We start from the raw sequence: 18,650 nt of genomic DNA on the forward strand, positions 1-18,650 counted from the left end.
CCAGCAGGGGTCTGGTTCTAGAGGTTCTTTTGTCTTTGTCTTCAGCTTTGGAAATATGAAGACTGAGGCATGAGACAACTGTGTGGAATTGCTGAGTAATATTCTGGATGTCTGGGGCATGGTGTGGGCAAAATTTTAGATTTGAAGTGGGGCCATGCTAGGTCAGAAAGTTTGGAGCTGATGAGCATAGAGTTTTCCTGAGTGAAAGAGAAAATAGGAAAATATGTCTGGTTTGTGATCCTTGGTTTGTGTCCTGGGGAGGGGGTCTGCAGGTTCTGGGTATAAAGGGGGCCCTCTAAGAGGAGACAGGACATTGTCCCCTGCCCCTATAGGAACTAGTAAGGGAGAAAAGTCTGTAGAACCTGGATCTGGGGAGACTCTTTGGAAGGAAGGAGTAGGGAAGTTGCCCACTCAAGCCAGTGTTCAGACCCCCTGTTCACTCTGAGGCCATAGTCCAGGTTATTTGCACACTTTCTCAGATCAACCTATGAGACACTGAAGGTCACAGGTTTAATTTATTAAGCCACCAAAGCACCAATGCAGATGGCCACTTTCACAGTTTATTCACAGTAACTGCTCCGGCATCCTACAGAGGCCATCTGGCATCCTGCAGAGGCATCCTGTGACAGTTGGTTTGGAATATTCCGTATTCTGAGTCAGTTAGCAGTTGAGCAGACCACTCACTGGTCACTAAGCATAGCCAACTGGTCCCTGGGAAGGCTCCAGCTCCACGTGACACAGCTGGTAATGTGCATGCTGGGGGAGGATGGCCACAGTGGGTCTTCCACCGGCACTCCAGGGGGTTTCCCTTGGGGTTAACTGCCTTGTGTTTTGGGTTATGGATTAACACCTAGAGGTGGGAGGCTGAATTAGCATCTGGTCTTTTCTGTTGGCTCAGGCACCTCCTCCAGCAGGAGCGTCCAAGAAAGAGACTTGGTTCTGGGCGACAGGGCATGATCTCTGGTGCCCTGGGCAGGTCTTGGGTGTTCAGGGATCTCTCTCCCCAGGGAAACAACTCTATTCCTGTCCTGGACCCCATCCTCATCTGTATGGTAACTCCTGGCATGTCAGTTCATCTCTGTGAATTTCAGGGCCTCCCACTGTAGAATAAATGAAACAAGATGGGATTGGGAGGGAGACAAACCATAAGTGACTCTTAATCTCACAAAACAAACTGAGGATTGCTGGGAGGAGGGGGGTTGTGAGAAGGGGGGTGGGGTTATGGACATTGGGGAGGGTATGTGCTATGGTGAGTGCTGTGAAGTGTGAAAACCAGGTGATTAACAGACCTGTACCCCTGGGGATAAAAATATATGTTTATAAAAAAAAATAAGAATAAGGCTTACAGCCTCTGCCCTGCCCTCACCCACCTCACTAGGGCCCACCTGGGAATTACAGGAGATGGTCACATGTATTGTATTGTCCACGAGCTGTGAAACATCATTCCCATGTAAAAGCTAAGAGGGAGCTTCCTTCCTCCCTGCTGTGGAGCCATCCAAATCCGCTCTCTGGATTCAACCACTACCAAGTGTCTATTTCCTTCTTGCAGTCACTCAGGGATTGAACACTTAGGGCAATGAGGAAACACCAGTCATCTGTTTGTTTGTTTTTGTTTTTTTGTTTTTTTTTGTAATAAGGCTTTCTTGTATTTAATTATGTTTAGGCTCTTAACATAATAGTAAAAAAGTAGGCCATATTCACATTTGAACATCTCAGAACAGGGAATTACACAGAGTGTTTTTGTCACTTTCTCAGGCACTTGTGACTTCTAAATGGAGTTTGAACCCAGGCCATCAGTCATGGATAGTGCCCTTTGCTGCATTTCTCTAATGCCTTAGTGAAATAAAAGTATTTGATCACAGGATCTGTCTATAGGGTGTTCTAAGCGTATAGCCAACCACAAGAACTCCAGAAGTCCTACTTGGATTCAGGAGGCTCTACTGAGCGGGCAGCAGGTGGATAATGGGATGAAAGGATTGAATTAGGAATAGATGATCACCCATTTCCCTGTGTTCTTCTGCCAGCAAGTTGTCCACAGTTCTCTCTATTGTGATGCATTTCCTGGGATCTTGCTTCAAGGATTAAGAAGAAATGTTCACATAAGGTGAAGAATATCAACTGGTCCTAAGCAGTGATTCAGGAAACTCTACCTCTGGCCACACAACAGAGGGCACCCTATAGATGACCCACTTGAAGGTACTGTGGAAATGGACTCATTAGGTTCATTCAAGAATAATGATTCTATTTTATTCCCTGGCCTATCTTTAAGAGAAAACCATAAAAATGTTAAGCCACATTCTTCTCTTGTGTATGCAAAGATAAATGAGCAAGCCATTCAGTATTGCTGTAGCTCTAGAATACAGGTACTTTTCAAACTCAAGAATGGGTTTCCTTTTAACAGTAAACAACATCTTTAGTTAACATATAGACTTTTAGCTGATTTTTGAACATTGGCTGAAACAGATCTTTGACTGAAAAAGTGTTTTCAGATTTTAAAAAATTAATAGGTATTATTTATAACAGGAGGTTTAGATGAATGTAAGAGTTGAACAGATAATATAGAAAGCTCCCATAACCCATGCCCCCTGATTCATCCATTAAGGACATCTTACATGAATGTGGTCCATTTGTTATAATTTGCAAAACAATATCAATACACTTCTATTAACTAGAAGTCCACGGTTTACATTAAAATTCACTCTTTGTGCTTTGACATTCTGGGGGTTGTGACAAATGTATAGTGTTGTGTATCATCACCATGCCAGGATTCTTTTTTTTTTTTTTTTTTTTTTTTTTTTTTTACTTTGATAGATTTATTACAGACAGAAAAACAAAACCAATATAAAAAAGAGTTGAGTTAAATATTTGGCTATATCTGACGTACTTTTCCTACTAGGTTTCCTACTAGGTTTGTGAAATCAGTGAGAACATAACTGGTGACAAATGATGGCTGGTGATACAATTTATTGTCACAGATACCATTTAACACAGACATCAGTCTAATTCAATAGAAGTTTACCAAATGATTGGTCAAAAATCTATCATGACTCTACCTTCTTCCAAATTTTTGCTACTTATAGAACATTGAAACATTAAAATTTTTGTGAATTTTCACTGGCGTGTTTCTTTTTTTTTAATTTTTTTTATTTTTTATAAACATATATTTTTATCCCCAGGGGCACAGGTCTGTGAATCACCAGGTTTACACTCTTCACAGCACTCACCAAAGCACATACCCTCCCCAATGTCCATAATCCCACCCCCTTCTCCCTCCTACCAGCAACCCTCAGTTTGTTTTGCAAGATTAAGAGTCGCTTTTGGTTTATCTCCCTCCCAATCCCATCTTGTTTCATTGATTCTTCTCCTACCCACTTAAGCCCCCATGTTGCATCACCAGTTCCTCATATCAGGGAGATCATATGATAGTTGTCTTTCTCTGCTTGACTTATTTCACTAAGCATGATACGCTCTAGTTCTATCCATGTTGTCGCAAATGGCAAGATTTCATTTCTTTTGATGGCTGCATAGTATTCCATTGTGTATATATACCACATCTTCTTGATCCATTCATCTGTTGATGGACATCTAGGTTCTTTCCATAGTTTGGCTATTGTGGATATTGCTGCTATAAACCTTCGGGTGCACGTGCCCCTTTGGATCACTACGTTTGTATCTTTAGGGTAAATACCCAATAGTGCAATTGCTGGGTCATAGGGCAGTTCTATTTTCAACATTTTGAGGAACCTCCATGCTGTTTTCCAGAATGGCTTCACCAGCTTGCATTCCCACCAACAGTGTAGGAGGGTTCCCCTTTCTACGCATCCTCGCCAGCATCTGTCATTTCCTGACTTGTTGATTTTAACCATTCTGACTGGGGTGAGGTGATATCTCATTGTGGTTTTGATTTGTATTTCCCTGATGCCGAGTGATATGGAGCACTTCTTCATGTGTCTGTTGGCCATCTGGATGTGTTCTTTGCAGAAATGTCTGTTCATGTCCTCTGCCCATTTCTTGATTGGATTATTTGTTCTTTGGGTGTTGAGTTTGCTAAGTTCTTTATAGATTCTGGACACTAGTCCTTTATCTGATAGGTCGTTTGCAAATATCTTCTCCCATTCTGTCAGTTGTCTTTTGATTTTGTTAACTGTTTCCTTTGCTGTGCAAAAGCTTTTGATCTTGAGGAAATCCCAATAGTTCATTTTTGCCCTTGCTTCCCTTGCCTTTGGCCTTGTTCCTAGGAAGATGTTGCTGCGGCTGAGGTCGAAGAGGTTCCATGCCAGGATTCTACAGAAATCCATACATCAGTGCTCCTGGCAGCACTATTCACATTAGTCAAAAAGTGGAATCAACCCTCAAGTCCCTCAAATGATGAATGGATCAATCACAATGTGTTATATACACACAATAAAGTACTATTCACCTATAAAAAAGAATTTGAAATATGCCCAACATGTATGGACCTTGAAGAAATATTATCCTCTATGAGATCAATCTAGCACAGAAATACCAATATTGTATGATTCCACTAATATAATGTCTTTAGAATAGGCAAACTCATAAAGACAGAGGTTATTAAGAGCCAGAAGCAGTGGGGAAGATGGAGTTATCTCTTCCTGGGTATGGAGGTTATGTTGGATAGGATGAGAGAGTTTTGGGTATAGATAGTAGTGATGAATATACATGTGTAAAGATAATTAAAACCACTGAATTGTATACAGACAAATGATTAAAAGGATGAATGTTATATATTCTTCATCACAGTAAAAAAGTTAAAAATCCAATAGACTAGTGATGAATACAGTAGCTGTGTATAAAAAGCATGGAGGCTGAAAAGGTCTTATAACATTTGAATAAGTGTAATTTTGCTGTGCTTTAAAATGGGTAGGAATCATGGGACTCCATCATTGAAACAACATACATTTTAATGTTTGCCTTTTTTAGATAGACCATTTCACATGGATTAAGTTCCCCTTAGCTAGAAAGACAAAGCCTCTATTTCTCATTTCCTTCCTGCTCCTTCTCTTCGCCTGCCTTCAACCACTGAGGAAGATGCTCCAGCAGCTGCTCAGTCCTTGCTGGTTAACCAACGATATGCATACATTCCTGCCCCATGTCCACACCAAGCAAATCTCCCTGAGTAATAAGTGAGCAGCACTTCCAATGTCCTGACAGCTTCTCTGTGCCCTAGCTCCGTCCAAAGGCCTTTTGGAGAACCTTCTTGGAGACACAAGGGAGAAAGTGGTCCCATCTACCACCAAGGGCAGCAAGCCTGTCTTTGAGATAGAAACCTTGCTTCCTTTCTTTCTTCAAAAGAAAATGAAACAATGTGCGTTATAGATGACATCCACAATTTCCTTGTTGGGCGTGGGGAGAATGTTGAGTCTATTATCAACTTATACCTGATTTCAAAGGACATGTGTTGTCTTAATGTTACAGTTAACTCAGGAAAGGTGTCCAATTAATAGGGGACATTTGTGGTCAATTAAATAAGATCAAGATATACACCGATCTATTTCACAAAATTGGTAATTGGGGATATATTTAAGGGATGTGATCATAACTTGGCAACAAATATTTTACGTTAATCCTTTTTCATGTGCTGATACATGTACCATTTGCTGCCCATCATGACCCCCGGAGCCATACTACGAGCCCCTGGATGGAAACCTGGATAGATTTTTTTTTTTAAAGATTTTATTTATTTATTTGACACACACACACACACACACACACACACAGAGCTCACAAGTAGGGAGAGAGGCAGGCAGAGAGAGAGAGGAGGGGAATAAGATTCCCCACCAAGCAGAGAGACCAACGTGGGGCTCGATTCCAGGACCCTGATTATGATCCAGGCCAAGGGCAGAGGCTTAACCCACTGAAATACCCAGGTGCCCCAGATTTTTTTAAAAATTTTTTTATTATATTCATTTAGCCACTGTATAGGAGTACATTATTAGTTTTTGATGTAGTGCTCAATGATCTATTCTTTATATATATATAACACCCAATCTCAGCATATGCCCTCCTCAATACCCATCACCCTGTTACCCCTTCCCCCTACACTTCTCCCCTCTGAAACCCTCAGGTTGGTTCTTGGGGTCCATAGTGTCTCATGGTTCATCTCCCTTTCATCTCCCCTTTCAGATTTCCCTCCCTTCCCCTATGGCACTTGATGCTATTGCTTATGTTCCACAGATGAGTGTAACCATATGATAATTGTCTTTCTCTGCTTGACTCTTCTTTTCTTAACATATTCCCCTCCAGTTCCATCCATGTCAGTGCAAATGGTGGGTTTTCACTGTTTCTGATTTTATATATGGACCACATCTTCTTTGTTTTTTTTTTAATTTTTTAATTAATTTTCAGCATAACAGTATTCAACCAGTTAGAATGGCCAAAATTAGCAAGACAGAAAACAAGTGTTGGAGAGGAAGTGGAGAAAGGGGAACCCTCTTCCACTGTTGGTGGGAATGCAAGTTGGTGCAGCCTCTTTGGAGAACAGTGTGGAGATTCCTCAAGAAATTAAAAATAGAGCTTTGCTATGACCCTGCCATTGCACTACTGGGTATTTACCCCAAAGATATAGATGTCGTGAAAAGAAGGGCCATCTGTACCCCAATGTTTATAGCAGCAATGGCCACAGTTGCCAAACCGTGGAAAGAACCAAGATGCCCTTCAAAGGACAAATGGATAAGAAAGATGTGATCCATATACACTATGGAGTATTATGCCTCCATCAGAAAGGATGAATACCCAACTTTTGTAGCAACATGGGCGGGACTGGAAGAGATTATGCTGAGTGAAATAAGTCAAGCAGAGAGAGTCAATTATCATATGGTTTCACTTATTTGTGGAGCAAAAAAAATAGCATGGAGGACATGGGGAGATGGAGAGGAGAAGGGAGTTGGGGGAAATTGGAAGGGGAGGTGAACCATGAGAGACTATGGACTCTGAAAAACAATCCGACGGTTTTGAATGGGCCTGGGTGGGAGGTCGGGGTACCAGGTGGCGGGTATTAGAGAGGGCAAGGGTTGCATGGAGCACTGGGTGTGGTGCAAAAACAATGAATACTGTTATGCTGAAAATAAATAAAAAATAAATTTAAAAAACATTTTAAAAAAAGAATGGGACCTCTATCTATTCTCAATATGTGTTTCTTTTCCTCTCTTCACCCTAAAGATGGGCTAGTGACTCTATTTGGGGGGCAGGCCACCTCCCCTCATGTCATTTCTTTTCAAAAACAGAGGGATAATGTGTGAGACCAGACTTCAACTTTGGAAAGGAAGTGTTTCCTCTCACGTGAGACCCTTGTCTGTGAAGAGCCACCTGTCTGGACAGCAGGAGTTGGCCGCTGTGCAGCTGCGATGACTCTGAAAGGTCTATGATGACACCATCACCATGGCGACGAGAAATACACCTCTGCTGTCCTTTCCAACGGCCCCTCTTTGAGCTGAGTGAGTCATTGAGACACCTAGAGCTCTCTATATGGGGAACAAGATTGGATTGTGTGGCTGCTGTTGTGGTATGTTCTTACAGATCTCCTGACTGCTGTTTGCTGCTAATCAGATAGTTCACTCTTCCTCCAACTATTCTCTCATCTTTGAAAATTTTCTCTCTCCAACTTGTCATTCAGAGTTATACAAATGTTTTATAGTTTAGTTTTATCCCTTGATTTATATTTTTGGTTATTCTACCAAGCTAGCTGCCTTGACTTTTGTCCTCCATTTTGAAAAATGTACTCCTTCCTTTGATATCCTGCACCTCACCCTTGACAAACTAGGTTTCCCTAGGGGAGAAAACATGGCAACATCTATTTTAATTTACGCCTTTTTAACGTCCAAAATTATACATTCCCATTCCTCCTTTCTGAAAGTGAGAGTGAACCCGGAAAGGTCGATATGGAGGATATTTATGATTGTTTTATCCATGTTTTACAATGTCTTCCTGTACCGTTTATCCCAAAATGGGTATTTCAGGATTTGGGGGACATGTTGGTTTGTTCCTAGAAACAGGCGCCCCAAAGAGATCCAAAGAAGAGAAGAGTCTACATTTCACTTATGACCCCCAAGCAGATGTTTCCCTTTCTCCTTTTGGCTGTTATCCAAAATTACTTTTTCTAGGTGATATGCTGTCTAGGTCATATGCTATCCCCCATCCTTTTCAGTTCCCCAGAAGTAAGTATAGTGAAACTATAAGGACATTTTGTCCTCAGTTACACAATGAATAGCCAGTCTTTCAACATATGGTGAAAGATGGCTAATTAGTTAATGAATTGTGTTAATGAGTGATTGATACCCAAGCACATAGATTGTTAGGAATGCACAAAGAACGATGGGAGGTGGAGACCATGAGTAGAGACAAACTTTACGTGTAAGTGGATAAACATGTACACTTGCCCATAGGATGGTAGCTCGAAAGCAGAAAGAGTCTTCATTAGAGTGGTTTTGATGGGATGTGTTTGTTAGTTCTCTTGACCTTTCCTCCAGATCTCTTTCCAACAGCTAAGCTATGGTTTTCTTCTGTGACAATGGCCTCAGGAACTCATATGTTGTTTGGAGGCACTTATGTTTGTGTGAGGAATACATAATGCAAGGTGGCATTGTTTCACATGCTTTAAAACACTAGACTTTGCAATAGTGACCCTGCCATCCTTTACCCTGGGATTCCTCTCATTTGGCCTGCTGACCATGAGTCAGGCAACTGGAACAATCTAGAGAATAATCATGACTATTTCTGACCAAGGGTCCCAGAGAGTGTATTCAGGGAATCAGCAATTGGTTGTTTTTTCCTTATTGACTTCTTGATACCTCTGATCCATCCAAACGAAATTGTGTTAGGGTCAAACACTTGTATTTAGGCAAAGCAGCTGTGCCACAAAGCAATGGTCTGGGAACTCAAATGCCCAGATGTGACCCAGCTCTGGAAGTTGTGAAATTGTGAGATCTCAGACAAGATCCATACCCTCCAATGAGCCTCCCAGACCATGTGACATGCATTAATTCAGTAATGCTCATCACACACATATTGGATGTTTTGTTTACTCTCCGTATTTCCCAGGTGGAGGAACGTAGGCATAGGGATGAATGTGACCAGGTTCATGGTCTCCTATGTAAAGGAGCCAGGAGGTGAACCTAGGCCTATGGTCCCAGGGTTCATGCTCTAACTACTGAACTGAACTGCACTGACTACTCAGACATGGATTCATTAGTGTCTGTGCATAGAGCTGTAGTCACAGTGTGTACGTCAGGAATTACCTGAGCCAAGGGAAATCCCAAGTGCTGTTTAGCATTATGAGGTCATCTCGGGGGTCACATAGGCCACAGAAGCTCCTGAGCCCCACAAGTACAGACCTTGCCATAGTCCTTACTAGGAAAGGGACATAGAAAGCCTGGTTAGTTCAAAGATATTGAGGGTTTGGAGGCACACTTTAGGACAACCCAGTCAAACTCTGTTTCATTGCTGGGCTACACCTCAGTCCAGTCAGAACTGAGGAGACCCTTTCATCGTATTTGATGGCATTTTCAGTATGAGTAAGACCTAGTAATGCAGAAATCCTGTGAGCCCAGGGACACTCCTGGGACAATAAAATGGACTCAGAGAACCGGTTCATGATTAGCCTTCTCTCCACTGCCCTCATTGCGATTGCCTTGTAGAGCTGAGATAGAGAGTGGTCAGTGTCATGGCATGGTCCCTTTTCAGGGCATGGTACAAATAGAATAAGAATAGGGATCATAAAGGGTGGTTCCTGGCTGACTCAGTCAGGGGAGCATTTGACTCTTGATCTCAGGGTCATGAGTTCAGTCTCCATGTTGGGTGTGGAGCCTACTAAAAAAAAGAAAGAAGAATTGGGGACCTAGTGTAGCATATTGGATAACATTCTCCCCCATAAGCCCTAAAAACATGCTTGAATGCCGTGAATTACACACTTTAGGGACACTGACCAATAAGAACTCAAATGCTCGTAACAGCCTGGTGTCCATCGTCTCTGTTTTGACAGGCTTATCCCTCAGGGTCAGGGAGTGTCCATGCTCCAGTGGGGACCTTGCCTTCTTAAAGAGCTCTCCCATTGTTGGCTAGTAAGTGCAAGCATGGAGAGAGTCCATGCTCAATGAATATATACACCTGGCATCACACAGCAAGACCAGAAGGAAATCAACATAGAACTAAGAGGGTGCTTGGTTTTCAATGATAGGACTTCATTATTTACATATTGTCAACAACTGATGAGATTCCTCACCAAGGACCAAGCAATTTGGTTGCTTCCTAACCAAGCAACAGAATGTCATGCCTAGATTTGAATCTAGTCTCAATGAAAGGTCACCGATTCTCAGGCTCCAACGAGTATAGAGCAGAGGAGAGATAAATGCAAACAGGTCTGGGTGATCCTCATGGAGTGTCATGAGAGGGGGAGCTTCGCGGGGCTCGGGTTTAGAAGGGTCCCTCCCTATGGGTCCTTTGTATATTCCCGGTTTTTGAAAGAAGATTTTATTTGAGGGGGAGAGAGAGAGAACGGTCATTGGTTATGAGGAAAGTGGGGAGGAGAAGAGGGACAAGTAGGCACCAAGCTGAGTGCAGAAGCAGGGGATGGGCTCGATCCCTGGACTCCAAGATCACGACATGACCCGACGTGAGACACTTAACCCACTGAGCCACACAGGTGCCCCAGAGGGTTCCCCTGAAAGGAGGTGGGACATGGTCCCCTGCCACTTCAGGGTGTAGAGAAGAATGAGGAGTCTATAGAGACTGGGCCTGGGGGAGGGAGGAAGGAACAGGGAAGGTGCCCACTGAGAGCCTGTGCAGCCCCTGTTCACTCTGTGCCAGCCAGCCCTTCGTCCAGGCTGTTTGGAGACTTACTCAAATCAATAACCAAGGAGACACTGAAGGTCCCTGTCTTGATTTTTTCAACCACCAAAGCACTAAGCCAGGTTGCCATTTTACCAGTTAACTGGCAGGAATGGCTCAGGGATGCTGAGTCCTTAGAAGGGAAGCAGATTCTTAGTAGAGCCATCATGGGACAGTTGGTTTGGAATGTCCTGGCTTCTGCATGAGCTTGGGATCCCAGCAGACCACTGGTCCCTGAGGGTGGTCCACTGGTCCCAGGGAAGGCTCCACATGAGAGAGCTAAGAGTATGAATGCTGTGGGTGGATGGCCCTTGGATTCCACTGGCTCTTCAGAGGGGTTTCTCACGGGGCCATCTGCATTGTGTTCCAGGTTGGGGATTGAAACTCAGTGGTGGGGGGCTGAGTTAGGATTTGGACTGTTCTGTTGGCTCAGGCACCTCCTCCAGGGCATCAAGTGTCTCCCACACTCCCACTTGGGGCAGGAGGATTTGAGAATGGGACTAAACTGAGGAAGCCCTGGTTCAGGACTGCAGGGCATGATCTCAGGTGCCCTGGGCAGATCTCAAGTATTGAGGGATCTCTCTCCCCAAGGATTCGACTCCATTCCTGTCCCAGATTTCCCACTCCTCAGTATAGTCACTCTTGGCAAGTCACCAATCCCTCACTCTCAATGACAGTGTCCTTCTGTCTTTCTCTATAGTCTCATACAGTGTCTGCTAGAGCTTTCCCCCATCTTTTCCTGTGGTAGTAAAGGACACTTAAGCTACACTTAACCTACATTCCAACATTTTACTGATTTTCAAGCCTGGAATACAGGGTTCTTAATCCCAGGCCCCATGTTGCAAGGTCCATTTCCAGACTCATTTCTTCTGTACCTTTGAAACTTTGTTCTATCATCAATATCCCCCTATTTGCTGCTCCTCCAAGCCCCTATTCTATTCTCTGCTTCTACGTATTGGACTATTGGAGGTGCCCCATATAAGTGACATGATGCCATATTTGTCTCACTGGGTCTGGCTTATTTCACTTAAGATGATGTCCTCCAGGGCCATCCAGGTTGTCACAAATGTTGACATTTCCTTCCTTTGCAGGTGAGAAATTCACCCAGCTATGGGCCCGAAGATGGAAACATCATATAAAAATACAACCCACTGATGGATCCCATGAAGGTACCATGGGAATTTATTCATGAATCGGATTCAAGAATAATTACTGTAGGAGCACCTATGTGATGTCCAAATCTTGATTTTGGCTCAGGTTATGATGCCAGGGACCAGAGCTCGGCCCCATGTGTGGCTCCATGGTGGGTATGGAGCTGTTTAAGCTTCTCTCTCCAATTCCCATGCCCTTCCCCTGCTCACACTCTCTCTTTGTTGCTAGAAAAAAAAAAAAAAAGAAAGAAAGAAAAGAAAAAAAGAAGCTGTATCATTATACTAGCCTGTGAGTGTCCCATACTTCAGACAAAGATACCAAGCCATATTATTTTTGTGAACATTGAATTTCAGCTGGTCACTCATGAGTTTATAACCACAAGAATAAAGCTGCATTTGCACCTCGAGTTTGGTAACGTTAAATGGTAGGTATAGTGAAGCTAACATTTGGACATGAGTGTGTTGTTAAACACTAGCCAAAGAGATCTCTTCTTAATTTTTAATCAATAGACCTTAATACTTAGAGTAGGTTTAGAGTATCCTAACAAGTGAAGAGATAATCAAAAAAAGTTCCCTTATCCCCCTTATCCCATAGTGCACCTTTTCCACAAGTATCAAAACCTTCATCATTGTGGAACATTCGTCACAAATAACAAACCAGCCTAGAGATATTATTCACTGAATTCCACCATTGCTATTAAGGCCTGCTCTGTGTTGAGCAGTAGTATGGGTTTTGACAAATGGGCAAAGTCCTGTATCCACCATTTATAGGGTAGGTTCACTGCCATAAAAATCCTGTGTTTCACCTAGTAATACCTTTGCACTTTCTCTAGGAATCAGAGCAACCGCTGATGGTTTGTCATCGCTCTAGATTTCCTTTTTCCAGAATATGATAGAGTTGGAACTGTAAGCCATGTTGCTTTTCCACACTGACAGCTTTCTCCTCTATCTATACAGTTACCATTCATTGATATCTTTCTGTGACTTGACACCTGAATTATTTTTCTTTTCTTTTATTATTTTAGTTAGAGAAAGAGGGAAAGTGTGGGGGAGAGGAGGAGGAAGAAGGAGAGAGAAACTTCAGCAGGCTCCTCCTCAGCATGGAGCTTACCTGACACGGGGTTGAAATTCCTGACCCCGAGATTCTGACCTGAGCCAAAATCAAGTGTTGGGTGTTTAACTGAGAGAGCCGACTACATGCCCTGAAGTTCAGCTCTGTTTTTTACAGAATCCTATTTCATTGTATGGGGATATTGTTGGTTGTTTACCCATTCACCCTGTGAAGGACAACTTAGTTGCCTCGAGTTGTGGTGTTCCTAAAGAAAGCTGATAGAAGCACTCCTGGGCCGGTTTTCATAGGAACATAATTTTTCAGCTCAACTAGATAAATACCTAAGAGTGTGATGGCTGGATTAGACACAGCAAGGCTCTTATGCTTTGTTAGATTTGATAGAATTCACCAGTCCAGCCACCTGGGGCCGGCACCTCCTTTCTGGGAAACGTATGAACTGTGGATTCACTGTCTTTGATATATGCCAATTCAGACAATCTATTTCCTTTGCGTGGGTCTTGAGAGTTTCTGTTTTGGAAGGAATTGGCCTTTTTGCTTAAGCCATCCTAGGATTTTTCCATGTATTACTTTACTTTTTAAAATTTGATTTTATTTTTTTTTTTCAGTGTTCCAAGTGTTCATTGTTTATGCACCATACCCAGTGGTCCAGGCAATACTGCCCTCTTTAATACCCACCACCAGGCTCACCCATCCCCCTCACTTCTAAAACCCTGTTTGTATCTCAGAGTCCACAGTGTCTCATGGTTCATCTACCCCTCTGATTTTCCCCAATTCACTTTTCCTTTCCTTTTCCTAATGTCCTCCAAGTTATTCCTTATGCTCCACAAGTAAGGGAAACCATACGATAATTCACACTGCTTGACTTATTTCTCTCAGCATAATCTCCTCCAGTCCTGTCCATGTTGATACAAAAGTTGGGTATTCATCCTATTTAAAACAATTTTTATTTATTTTTTTAAATTTCTTTTAACTGTTCCAGAATTCATTGTTTATGCACCACACAAGTGCTCCATGAAATACGTGCCTTTCATAATACCTACTACCAGGCTCACCCTGCCTCCCAACACAGCCCCTCCAAAACCCTCAGATTGCTTTTCAGAGACCATAGTCTCTCATGGTTCATCTCGGCTTGACTTGTTTCTCTCAGCAAAATCTGCTCCAGTCCTGTCCATGTGGATACAAAAGTTGGGTATTCATCTTTTCTGATGGAGGCATAATATTCCATTGTATATATGAACCATATCTCCTTTATCCATTCGTCTGTTGAAGAACGTCTTGGCTATTTCCACAGTTGAGCAACTGTGGCCATTGCTGCTATGAACGTCGGGGTACAGATGGCCCTTCTTTTCCCTACATCTCTATCTTTGGGAGTAAATACCCAATATTACTTTTGAATCCTTTCAACCTCCATACGATCTGTAGTGACGATGACTCTTGTGTCCCATGTTAATGTACGTCCTCTCTTATTCTTTCATTTTTCATCAGGCTACAGCTTTATCCATTTCACTGATATTTACAAGGAATGAGCTTGTGTCTTAGTTTAATGGATTAGGTCTGAGTATTTCCCATGTTCCATTTCAATGGTATCTGCAATAATATTATTTTTTTCTCTTGCTCGCTTTCTATGATACTACACTCTTGCCTTGTTTTCTAAGCAAGCCTAGGCATGTTACATCTCTCTGATTTTCTGACACACGACTTTCAGTCCTATCAGTTCCCCCAAGCCCTGCCTTTCCATAAATGTTGGTCAAGGTACATTTGCATCTCATTTGGTGAAAAATATTTTAAAGGTTCTCTTGAAATTTCTTCATTGACCACTGGGTTATTCAGAAGTGTATTTTTAAATCACAGCTCCTTGGGGATTCTCCCAAGATTTCTTCCTGTTGTTGATCTCTAGTTGAATTTCATAGAGGTCTGAGAGCGGCTGTTGTATTGAGTCTACTCTTTGATTGTGTTGGGATGTGTTTTCCGGCTGAGAATGTGGTCTCCTGCTGAATGTTCCATGGGAGGTTGAGAAAATGGTGTGTTCTGCGAGAGAGTGTCTGCTCCAGGAAAGCTCGATCCCCTGTTTTCCCTTTTTTGTCTCCTGAGGGCCATGGTTTCCCTGTGTCCTCTGTTTTCCTATGGATCCCAGAAGAGCGTGTTGATTTTTCAGTGTCTTCAGGCTCTCTCTTGTCCTTAGGAAGAAGAGGTGATCTCCATGGAAGTGTCTCTTTTTGTCTTCATGTACCTTCAAACTCCCTTCTCGTGGCCCGAGTCTTGACTTCAATACATCTGGGCACATGCTGTTTTTATTCATAGAACTAGTTTTCCAAAACAGCTGAGAAGAACGTGTCTAGATACAAGCTTTTGTACTAAAACACACATTTTCTTTTACATTACGTCTTTGATGACATCTGGCTAATTTAATTAATCTGCCTAAATTATAGGTATAGAGAAATACCAGCAGCATGCCTTCACTCAGCATTTGCCCACCCCAGAGGTATAGACTGGTGAAAATAGAAACAAGATATATTTCAATATATACCCATTGATTATCCAGCCTTACACACAATGGCAGGCAAAGAAATCTACTGATAGAGATTGATAGAAAAGCAATGACCTTACATATCTAACCCACATTCATATCAAGCAATACTCTCCGAGCTATTCATTTTTTTAAGATTTTATTTCTCAGAGAGAGAGAGAGTGAGAGAGAGAGAGAAAGCACAGTCAGGTGGGAAGGGCAGAGGGAGAGAGAAAGAGCAGGTCCTCCCTGAGGAGGGGCCCCCCACGTGGGACTGGATCATAGCATCCTGAGAGCATGACTTGACGGGAAGACCAGTGCTGAAAGGACTGAGTTTCCAGGCGCCCCTCCTCGAATTAATCTTGAACAGCACCACCAATGTGCTGATGGGTACATTCTTGATGTCCTTCCAGATGTGTCTGAGAAAATCTCAGTCTGTGAGACGCTTTGCCATAAGCCCAAAGAAGAAGAGGACCAGAGTGTTGCCAAGGTGAGGTTGCCTCTCTTTTTCCCCAAGGAGCAAGCATTGCTTTCTTGGTTTCTTTCATCAAATTCAGATGACAATCAAATTATACACTATATGTTGGTGAATTGGACATAATAAAAAAATTCATTTTCCTAATGTAAATTTTTTGTACATGGAAGTAAAATGGTTTTTTAAAGATTTTATAACTTTATTTGACAGACAGTGATCACAGTAGGCAGAGAGGCAGGCAGAGGGAGAGGTGGAAGCAGGCTCCCCGCTGAGCATAGAGCCCGATGCTGGGCTCAATCCCAGGACTCTGTAATCATGTCCAGAGCCAAGGCAGAGGCTTTAACCCACTGAGCCACACAGGCACCCCTAAAGTGAATTTCAAACTGTATGTGTGTGTGTATGTATGTGTATATATAATTTTATATACATATATATGTATAAACGTGTATATATATATGTATATGCTTATATATATATACATACATATAAATATATGTGTGTTTATATAAGTATACATATCCATATATATACACATACGTGTGTATACACACACATACACATTTGAGAGGACATATGTATAATTTCCCTTTTGCGGAGAGTCCTGAGTGGTTGTTTCCTGCCCACCATCGTCTGATTCAAGAGGTTATTTACCACTGGCAACAGCAAATCTTGTTAGAAATGCTGTGGTATGATCCTTTCCATCCACAAGAGTTTCTCTTGCTTGGATGAAGAATTTTGTAGTTGCCATCCTGAGTGGACTGGGTAGACACATCTCCCAGGAAAAATAACTTCATACAGGCATCCAGGTCCCACTCTTGGGGCCTTGGATTCAATCACTGTGTTCCATCTGGTTTCCTAATGTCATTCAGAGAACTAAAGATCAGTACAGGCAGACAAGTATACAGCACGGCCAGAGACTCATGGTGTCCTCTTTTCTGTGCCTGCAGCCTCAGGAAACATCAACAGAGGGAGGCGGTACGTATTCTGGACTCAGTCTCTTCCTGGGGAAAAACTCTAGCTGGTAAGGCAGGTGGGGCCCCCTTGCAATCTTCAGTCTGGAGAGCCTCCCTGATTGGGGGTTCTTGGTAGGACTCTTGGTGGTTTGGGGACAGGCATATTTCCCAGGTGACAAAGTATGCTCTTTTGTCTGCAAGACTAGGAAGCCAGTGGGTTCTGTGTGTGTGCTGTGAGTTTGTGTGCATGAGGTTTTTGGTTGAGGTGTCTTTTGTGGCTCTATGTAGTGTGATTGTGAGTGGGTGATTTTTTGTGGGAAACATGGAGAGACAGAGGCGGAAAGATACAGACAGAAAGACAGAGAGGGAGAGATGAATAGAGCAAGAGAGAGCGTGTATATTTCTGCAGGAGATAGATTCTACCACCACTGCCACTGGCCAAAGTCAACATTCTCAGAGAAAAGAATAAACCTCATCTAGGGCACACGTTCTAGCCGTGGGAGACCCCAAAGGGGCAGTTCAGCCCCTGCCAGCCAACCACATGACCCCACATGATCTAACCCACATTCATATCAAGCAATACTGTCCGAGCTATTCATTTTTTTAAGATTTTATTTCTCAGAGAGAGAGAGTGAGAGAGAGAGAGAGAAAGCACAGTCAGGTGGGAAGGGCAGAGGGAGAGAGAAAGAGCAGGTCCTCCCTGAGGAGGGGCCCCCCACATGGGACTGGATCATAGCATCCTGAGAGCATGACTTGACGGGAAGACCAGTGCTGAAAGAACTGAGTTTCCAGGCGCCCCTCCTCGAATTAATCTTGAACAGCACCACCAATGTGCTGATGGGTACATTCTTGATGTCCTTCCAGATGTGTCTGAGAAAATCTCAGTCTGTGAGACGCTTTGCCATAAGCCCAAAGAAGAAGAGGACCAGAGTGTTGCCAAGGTGAGGTTGACTCTCTTTTTCCCCAAGGAGCAAGCATTGCTTTCTTGGTTTCTTTCATCAAATTCAGATGACAATCAAATTATACACTATATGTTGGTGAATTGGACATAATAAAAAAATTCATTTTCCTAATGTAAATTTTTTGTACATGGAAGTAAAATGGTTTTTTAAAGATTTTATAACTTTATTTGACAGACAGAGATCACAGTAGGCAGAGAGGCAGGCAGAGGGAGAGGTGGAAGCAGGCTCCCCGCTGAGCATAGAGCCCAATGCTGGGCTCAATCCCAGGACCCTGTAATCATGTCCAGAGCCAAGGCAGAGGCTTTAACCCACTGAGCCACACAGGCACCCCTAAAGTGAATTTCAAACTGTATGTGTGTGTGTATGTATGTGTATATATAATTTTATATACATATATATGTATAAACGTGTATATATATATGTATATGCTTATATATATATACATACATATAAATATATGTGTGTTTATATAAGTATATATATCCATATATATACACATACGTGTGTATACACACACATACACATTTGAGAGGACATATGTATAATTTCCCTTTTGCGGAGAGTCCTGAGTGGTTGTTTCCTGCCCACCATCGTCTGATTCAAGAGGTTATTTACCACTGGCAACAGCAAATCTTGTTAGAATTGCTGTGGTATGATCCTTTCCATCCACAAGAGTTTCTCTTGCTTGG

At 42.6% G+C, this 18,650-nt stretch overlaps 1 long non-coding RNA gene across 3 annotated transcripts; it reads left to right on the plus strand.

Moving 5' to 3' along the window:
* The first annotated feature begins 673 nt into the window (after positions 1-673).
* Positions 674-17,019, plus strand: LOC309857580. Of its 3 annotated transcripts, XR_014307790.1 has the most exons (4): positions 7,476-7,522; positions 11,934-12,011; positions 15,985-16,061; positions 16,994-17,019. It is a non-coding gene; the product is annotated as an uncharacterized lncRNA (long non-coding RNA). The 3 variants fall into 3 exon arrangements; XR_014307789.1 differs by lacking the exons at positions 7,476-7,522; positions 11,934-12,011; positions 16,994-17,019 and adding exons at positions 674-744; positions 2,025-2,196 and having other exon boundaries at positions 15,985-16,240; XR_014307791.1 differs by lacking the exon at positions 16,994-17,019 and having other exon boundaries at positions 15,985-16,240.
* Positions 17,020-18,650: the final 1,631 nt, after the last annotated feature.

This window comes from Mustela nivalis (assembly GCF_964662115.1).
Source record: "Mustela nivalis genome assembly, contig: HAP1_SCAFFOLD_921, whole genome shotgun sequence".
Lineage (NCBI taxonomy): Eukaryota > Metazoa > Chordata > Mammalia > Carnivora > Mustelidae > Mustela > Mustela nivalis.